General features: G+C 41.2%; 1 protein-coding gene across 6 annotated transcripts in view; it reads left to right on the top strand.

Annotated features, from left to right (window-relative positions):
* The first annotated feature begins 434 nt into the window (after positions 1 to 434).
* DICER1 (dicer 1, ribonuclease III) overlaps positions 435 to 8,580 on the top strand; it is a 67,546-nt gene continuing 59,400 nt past the window's right edge. For 4 of the 6 annotated variants that reach the window (XM_057428377.1, XM_057428373.1, XM_057428376.1 and 1 more), the window contains exon 1: positions 627 to 721. The gene's annotated coding sequence lies outside the window, so the exon portion shown is untranslated. Of the gene's footprint in view, positions 487 to 626; positions 722 to 8,580 lie in introns of those variants that run through there. The other 2 variants (XM_057428375.1, XM_057428379.1) reach the window with 2 other exon arrangements.

The raw sequence follows: 8,580 nt of genomic DNA, 5'->3' as shown, positions 1-8,580 counted from the left end.
AAAGGATCGCCTTATCTCCTAGGGCTTTCTGAAGCCCCACGGTAGGCCAGCTCTGCTCGCTCTTGCCTCCGTGGGAAGAGCGCTACCCTGCAGGAGGCCTCGGCAGCTCTTAACCGCGCCTCCCCTCCCCCCAAGATGGCGGGTACAGTCGCCACCGCCCCAGCGCTGCCGCCCGCCGCTCCCGCGCTCGCGAGACCCGTCTCAGCGCGTGCGCGGGGATAGCGCCGGGGACCGAGAGCCTGGCAATCCTTCGGTGGGGGGAAGGGAGTGCGCACGCACGTGAGCCTCTAGACCACCCGGCGGCTCTCCTGTCGTGGCTGTATCCCGCTATCCCATTGGCTGCCTTATGAACCTTTCACCTTTTACCCGGCTTTCGCCACCAATTGTCTGGCTTCTTTCATAGAGTCGGGATGCGGAGCGTGTGAGCGGCGCAGGGTGGAATTCTCGGAACTGGCTTGCGTTGCGGGCGCTAGGCGGCCTCTGTTGGTATGAGTGGGAGAGGTGGGGGAGGTGCTCCGTTTGCGTAGAGCCGGCAGCGCAGGGGGAAGGGAGGGGGAGGAGGAGGAGGCTGTCCCGGGCCCAGGTGAATGGAGGAGCCTGACAGTTGGGGGGAGTGAGGCGGCGGCGGCGGGGAAATGGCGGCGGCGGCGACAGCAGCAGCAGCACAATGAGACGCGGCCTGTAGTGCAGGGAAGCGCCGGGCTGGGTCCCGTCCGAGCAGGTAGGAGATGGCGGCCCGGTCTCGCCTGCCCTTCGCCCTGGGAGCTGCATGGCTGCCAAGCGCGGGTGTCGGCGCTCCCGCAGCCCCGGCGCCCTTGCCGACCGGGCTGGGATGGCAGCAGTAGCTCCCTCCTCGTTCTCTCTCCGTCAGAGCCTGGTTAGGTCTGCCCTGCCTCTGTCCCTGTCCCAGCGGGTCCCGGGGCTGCTAGCACCGGCCTCCGGGCTCGGTCTTGGCAACTGCCCGCGGGCCCCGGCGCCGGCAGGGCCCGGGCCTCGCGTGTGGGGCGGTGGCGGGGGCTGCGCTCTGGCCCCTCTCGGCTTTGTCTCTTCTGGCTCTGCGCCCTCAGGCAACCGCGCCGGAGCCACGCCGAGGCGGGCGCTCTGGGGGCTGGCACCTGGCCTTCCGGGGGGCTTTGGAGCCCTTCTGCCATGTCGTGGTAGGCTCGCGAAAGCCGTGCAGGGTAGTAAAATAGTTTCCACTCTGCTGTGCTCACGTTAAAGGCCGTGTAGGAAACTCGTAGCTCTTCTCTTTGCTTCCTTTCCGTCCTCTTCCAGTTTAAATGAAAGCAGTACATGGAGTGAAAAAAACATAGTGGCGGCGTGATTAATACAGATCTTTCGTTGTGTGGCCTTACCTTGAAAAATAAAAGGTTACAAAGATGAAGGATTTTGCACTGGAGTTTGTTGCTCTATTAGGTAATCTAAAAAAACACGAATGAATACAAAATGGTTTGTAATACATCTGAAAAAAAAAATTTGTGTATTGTCATTAACCAGATATTATTGTTTTAAAAAAGTGAGACTTCTAGTATTTCAGTTAACTTTGTTAAAAGTCTGGAGGATGATTGGCACTTCAGATGAGCAGTTTTGACTATTTTTGATGAAGAACTTTGAGTTACGTGGTGGGCTCTAGGGGTAAAAGTGTGTAGGCTGGGTGATGATAATCACATTTAGAGAAACAAAACAAAATGAAAAAATCGAAACAGTTTTACAGACACTTAGTGTACACTGTTTTACACTTTTAATAAGGGATTTTGGATGCTCTGATGAAGTGCAAACTGCATGTGTATGTTCAGTAGGTTAGGTAGTGCTTGTTTTAACAGGTTGATATAGATACAAATGGAAACTGACTTTTATTATGCCATAATTATTCTCCTAAATTCTTCCCTTAAGAGGGTCTTTCCCATTGTCTGTCTCCACAAGATACACTGTGGTTAAATAAGCTTTGAAGATGTTACTAGGCTGGAAAATGCATGTATAATCATTGGTTTGTTATTTATTAATCCCCAGGATTAACAAAATACATGTTTATTCCGAAGTGCTGAATTTGGAATTAGCTACTGCAGTTCATGAAAGCACCTTGGTGATACAGTTCTGTGAAAGCAGCAGCTCAGTACTCAGCAGTCAAAAATTAAATAATGCTACAGTTAATGATTACATGAGAAGAAAGTGGCATCAGTATGTCACAGTATAAATCCATTCTGGGGCCATATGATTAATACTAAGTATAGTTTGGATATTTTCCCTTTACCTCTTTTCTACCTCAAAAAAAAAGTTGTACTAGCCTAAAAGAATAAGAGATCAAAAATTGACTAGTGCTTTTCACCCAGGGAAAAAGGTACCAGTGGAGGGATAACAGACATTAAAAAAAAAGGAGATGCTCCTTTATACCATGTGTAACTAAAACACCAGGTGTTGCAGGAGAAGTTTACAAGGAAGTTGAAACAATTAATTTGTAGGAAAAATCATCAGCCTATCAAAACACAGGAGGATCTTCTCGGACTCCACAAACACCATGGTGAGTGACTGGTTAGTGGAAGGTATTCCCGCTTGCTCTGCTATTATACTCCTTCATATATGTCATCCATTGGTTACTGTCAGAGGGAAGCCAAAAAGATGTTTCTAATTCCGCACTAATTTCTAAAGTACTTTTTCCTGTTTTTCGGAAAAGTTAATGGATTGCACAAAGTTGCTTTAGCACAGATGGTAGTATCTCCACTTCATGTTCACTTTCAGTATGAACAGATTAAATGTACACTGATCTGTAACTGCAAATTACTAGCAAAACCAAATACAAAAATGTGTATCCCTCTTCAAAAAGTAAGGACCTATTTAATAAAATGAATGTAGAGAACTTGCAGTTGAAACACTTGATTTCTCTTTGGATAAGCTGCAGAATATAAGTGAGAGCAAGAGTTCAGGAAGATTTTTGAAAATAATTGTATGCTTTAGGGATGACAAGCATTATAGGAAGTGCTAAGACTACAGACAGGAATTTTACTTCAGGGTATAATCTGATTGGTCAGGCAGCAGATAGAAGGTCAGACACTTTGTGATGGGTTGTTCCATCATTCCCTAATTCTCTGTAAGAAAACCTAAGGTTTGTTTTTTGTTTTTGTTTTTTTTTTGTGGTGGTGTTGTTTATTTGTTTTTTGTTTTGTTTTGTTTGTTGGTTTGGTTTGGGTTTTTTCCCTCTGATGTAGGTGGTACTAACTAGGGAGTATACTGAGCTTGATAGGTTGTTGGCAGAACAGTGAGATAGTTCTTATATCCTAATGCCTGGCAGTGTAACCACTGATCATCTGTATCCCATCGCCGTCATATGTTCAACAGCAATTTCTTCTGACTGATAGCACAGAAATTTCAATTTATTTTTTTTCCCCCGAGGAAGTGGCTCCCTTTAAAGCAATTATAATTATAGTATTGTATGGAATAGGAGCTTCTCTATAATTCTGTGCAGTATGCTTTTAGAACACTCTACCCTGAAGGCTAAGAATGATTAGAGTAGAGAAGGCATGATTTTTCTTTACGCCTCCCAGGTGTCTTCATCCTCTAGCCTTTCATGACTTTCATGACTTCCATATGTATTGCAATAAACCAGAAGAGCAAAAATCCTGATATATAGAAAAAACTAGAAGTTTATTTTTTAGCCGAAGTTACTGCAGTCTTTGGTAGGGATACAAGGTTTGATGTTCAGATTGTGTTGATGATTTGGGGGGATATTACATATAGAGATGTAATGAAAATAATCACTCTAAAAGACAAAATGCACAGGACAAGGCAGTGCCCACTTTAATGTATGCCATGATACTGTATTGGCTGAGCTCTTGGTTTTAGTAGTTCTTGCACGTACATCTCAAATTCCCATGTTGTTTTTGCTCTATATTGCAGATTGTATTAGTTAAGTGACATTTGTCACCTTCAAATTCCTGCAGCTTTTGGAGTCATGAAGCAGAATACTGAAACTACTGTCTAGGAATTTACTTGCATTGTCGGACAGCTGAAGGTGTTGAAATGTCCTTAGGTGGGAAAAGAAGGAAGAGCAATATTCTCCAACTTCTTGCATAAATACATCTGAATCTAAGAGACTTCAGTACTGTTTGACACGACTTTTACTGAAACGCAACCCATTAATGAATCTTGTTTCTGTTGGCACAGATGTTACTTTTCAGTCCTGGAAAAAGAACCGAAAGTGTTCTCTCTTGATCCTTGCTAATGCGTCATAGTATTGTAGAAAAGCTTGGTTTCCTCTGCTCTTTTGCTCAGTACTTATGGCATTTAAGTTGGCATGATCAGTTTGTACCCATGTTTTGCATGTTCTGTTGCTCTTCATAAAGGATCAGTTCCTTTAGGTTCACCGAGTAAGAGTGCAGCAGAGTGGCTGCTGGCTTTAGGATTGGTTGAAAAAAGTGATGGTCAGGTTGGGACTATTTTAGCAGGCATTGGGATTTTTTTTTTTTATTTTAAATTGCTCATCAGTATCATCTTGGTTTTTCATTTGTAAAGAAAACAAAACCGCTTACTGTTATTAAAACCCAGTTTCCAGTGCCAGTCTCCTCTTTTGGAATCTGATTCCTCATAAGTTGTCAAGCCATGTAGCAGCCTTTTTCTCAGCAGAGATGCTAATAGGTAGGTAATGGTTAAAAAAAATCAGTCTCCTTAAACTTAAGGGTCTAGGGTTTCTTTTAATTAATTTTCTTAATATTCTGTTTATAGTTTGTAGTTTTAGACCTGCCCACTTATTGGTAGCATAAATTTCCTCCCCTTAGGAAGTGAGGGAAATGGAGCTTGCTTTTTAAAGTTAATTTGTTTGACTCCATTGAGATGATCTGGCTATGCAAACATGTTTGGGCTTGCTAACTTTGAAATTCATGTTTTGTTCTTTTGTTTGCAAAGTCTGCTTTGTTTCTGATGTAGATCAAGTTGCTTACACCTTTCTTGAAACTGTTACTGGCTTTTTTATGATGACTTTGGCTCTGTATTTTCTTGGTCAAGAAGAACTGAACAAAGCTTATGTACCTAAAGATGAAGTTGCTAAGAGGTAATCTAGTGGTTAGAACATTGTCTAAGATTCAGAGGACCTGACTTCTGTCGCTGATCTTTGGCAAGTTAATTCAGGGATCTCTATTTTCACCACCTCCTTTAATTCTCAAGTTCTTAAATCAGAGACTCTTTTTAGATGCTTATACCCTGTCTCTGTGCATTAAGACATTGAGTTGTATTTATACTGGCTTATTAATTATGGCTTTATGAATCCATAATGTTCATTGATTGTATTTGATCATCTTTGATCAGGATATTAGTGCCTGTGATCCATTTCAAGTAAAGACTTCCAGTTTCTCACTTAAGCTTTGTATTTCTGAGCAGACAGTCCTGTCTGCCTTGCTACGTTCATGGTCAATGGCTAGCAGGCTTTTGTTTTTGAAAGAGGACATAAAATGAAAAAGTGCTTAGAAATATGACTAAAAGCTTTGGCCTCTATTTTTTTCAGTGATCCACAAGCTTTTGCTGTTTCTGCTAAAGCTAAATGCATATATTGTCAACTTTTCTATGTAAAGTTACTAAGAAGTGATATGAGGTCTGTAAAAATCCCCGGGGGGGGGGGGGGGGGGGGGGGGAGGGCGAGGGGGAGGGAGGAGGGAAGACATGATCTTTTCCCTTTCCAGTTACTGAAGATCATCTTTCAGTATTGTCTGACATAGGTTTGAACCTCTCCTGTATGCTCTATGAGTCCTCAGGAAGGTGGGTGTGTATTCTTCTTGCTACTTACACTTTCCTGTTTCTGTGAGGTAAAGTAAGAGGAAAAAATGGCCCTAGGAAATGAGTGTTTTCTACCAGTTCAGTGAATAGTCAGCATGAATGGCAGAGACTGCAAGAGGAAAGTGACAGAAGCATATTACTAAGAGCCATGGGATTATCCTTCTCTTTCACATTATTTTTATAGTTCCTGTAAGCAAGGTCTGCATTTTCTGTTAGCTTATGAAGATTAAACAAATTCCTATGGACTGCCTTGTGGTTTTTTTACTACTTGTAAAAAGGGGTAGAGGAGTGTTCCATTTTTCATTGTTTCCAAAGGATATTGAACACTGTCAGCAGTAGCTTCCTAATTTGACTTTTTTTGGCACTAAAGCAGCATAGCAAGCTGTGATAGGACAAGAAGCAACATCTTCTTTGTATACTTTAAACGTTATAAATAAAAAGAAAATAAACCTACAGACTTGAACACCTGGGTATATGTGCTGAATAGGTTGGTTGATTTGTTTACTGTGTAATCAGAAAGACCATGACTTAGTGAAATCTTCCTCTGAAGAATAGTGGCTATACAGTCTACTCAAGGATTTTGAAGGATTTGAGAGGGAAGAGCTTGAGCTGTGACAGGTGACAAAGCTCTGGAGAAGGTGTAGGTTTGATGAAGTTAATGGGCAATGTAGGCCTGCATTTTTATTTTGAAGTAGTTTATTGAAAAAAGACTGGATGAATGCCAAATACTTTCATTAGCTCCTTCAGTTTTAGAAACACATGATCAACTTCCAGGAGAGGAATAGTTTTTGCTATGGTAATCTTTGCATAGTTAATGCTCTGCTGTGTAGAAGTTGACGGGTGAAATCTGACTTGATTAATACTAAATTGTCTGGAAAATGGAGGTCTAAAAACTATGTTGCTTGAACTGAGTAGAAGGTGAGTTTTCAGTGACAAAATTTGTGACTTAAAGCTGTTTACTGTCTGGTTATTATCTCGGTGGATGAGGATCTACAAGGAATTACTGGATGATTTTAAGGCATGTAGTGACTGGCATAATGATGAAGCAGGTGCTGATTTCTGGCAAGCATTTTGAGTAGCATGCCAGTGATGCTACTAATGTTAACAGTTGTTAAAATCTTTTATCCATCCATTGTGATACTGCTATCTGCTGCCACTAGGTGTTTACTTTTGCGGCTTTCAAATAGTTTTGGACTAGACAGCAAGAAGATTTGGTATTTTCAGGTTTATTGTCATTAGTGTAACAGAGTTCAGCAACAGTTGGCAATAGAGAAGAGAAACTGGTCTCTGGTTTTGAGTGACAGTCAAAATCCCTTTGAATCCAATTTGCTTGGTTTCTGTAATGTAGGCAGTCTAGTGGCTGTCAAAATGGATGACAGCCATCTTTTTATGCCAGCTCTAATGCTCATCTGATCGCCATCAACTGTTCAATTCAGTTTGCAGAAAACTTACCTAGGTCAAGAAAAAAAAAATCCAAAACACTTGTTAGTGTGCTGAACTATTTTTCTCCCAAAGACTCAGACAACTGTCAAAACTGTTTAGAGGGGAGGAGCAGTGAGAGTGGGGTTACTTTATCTAGCATTAGGTTGCCATGGGATTGGACCTGCAGTCTCATAAAATCTGATCCCAAAATCCTACTTTCCACTTGATTGTCTTCCTTTATGAATATTGGTTTCTCTTCTCACCTATGAATTAAAACAGTTGTTTCATATTTTTCTTAACCTTCTACTTTTTTACTTATGGTTAATACCTGCTGTTATAAAAAGGTGTACTATTACAGTAATCTTTTGGTTTTGTATATGAAAATCAGCTGTAGTAAATCCAGGATATGAACCAAAGCAAGGGAGGGAGAGGAGGAGAAGCTTATGGTTTGTTATGAAAATGGAATGAAAATGGAATAAAAATGGAATTGAATATAACTATGTTTCTTTACTATTCTGAGCTTTTAACAGCTTTTTAACAAAGGTAACAACCATCAGAGTGCAATAATCAAGATGGAACACTTAGACTCTAGCTCTTAGCTTGGGAAATTCAGTTCTGGAGTTATGCCTAGTTTAAAATCTCTAATTTTTGTCTAGCAGTAGTTCGTAGTTGTGACTCCATAATTAGGGAGCTGTGCAAGAAACTGCCTAAAATAAAAGTTTTCCTCTATCCGGCTTCCTGTTCTTTTGAAAGTGATGGAGGGTTTTATTCCTGTTTGTTTGTTTTTTTTTTTTTTTTTTTGGTTTGTTTGTAATCATGTATTCAAGGTCTCAGGCATACCTTTATTAGCTTTAAAAGCTATTGAAAGCAGTGCTTAGGCTTCAGTTGGGGAAGGGCAAATCACTGTCCTGATTTTTAAAAAACAAAAAGACCAAAAAAAGAAACAAAAAAAAACCCAAAACAAGCCACCAAAAAAACCCAAACCAACACACCACATGCCCCAAACAAAATCTAAAATAAACTACAGAGTTCTTTGTTTTTATTTACCACCAGTATGGTAGAGATCTGTAATCCTTAATTTGAAATCAAAGAGTCAAAGCTTAAGGACCCCACACTTCCACAACAGATGTCTTTAGATAATTATGTGGGAAGTTCAGAAGTAACAAGTTGGACTAGTTGAGAGGCAAGACTATGAAAACTTTATAATTTTTTTTTCCCCAACTTCAACAAGATCCTGTTTCTTCCCACACAATAAATGTGCATTCAGACCAGAACTGGGGATGAGGTTAAGGTTATGTGAATTTTCCATACTATGTGTTTTTTCCAATAAGTGAAACTTGGTTTTATGGTGATAATTGACTTTGATTTTTTTGTGAAAACATGTCATTGAAAGGTGGT

This window comes from Pezoporus wallicus, unplaced genomic scaffold (genome assembly GCF_028554395.1).
Source record: "Pezoporus wallicus isolate ANWC-B61680 ecotype Strahan unplaced genomic scaffold, APGP_CSIRO_Pwel_v1 contig_6936, whole genome shotgun sequence".
Taxonomy (NCBI): Eukaryota; Metazoa; Chordata; class Aves; order Psittaciformes; family Psittacidae; genus Pezoporus; species Pezoporus wallicus.
This window is presented reverse-complemented; position numbering and strand designations above follow the sequence as displayed.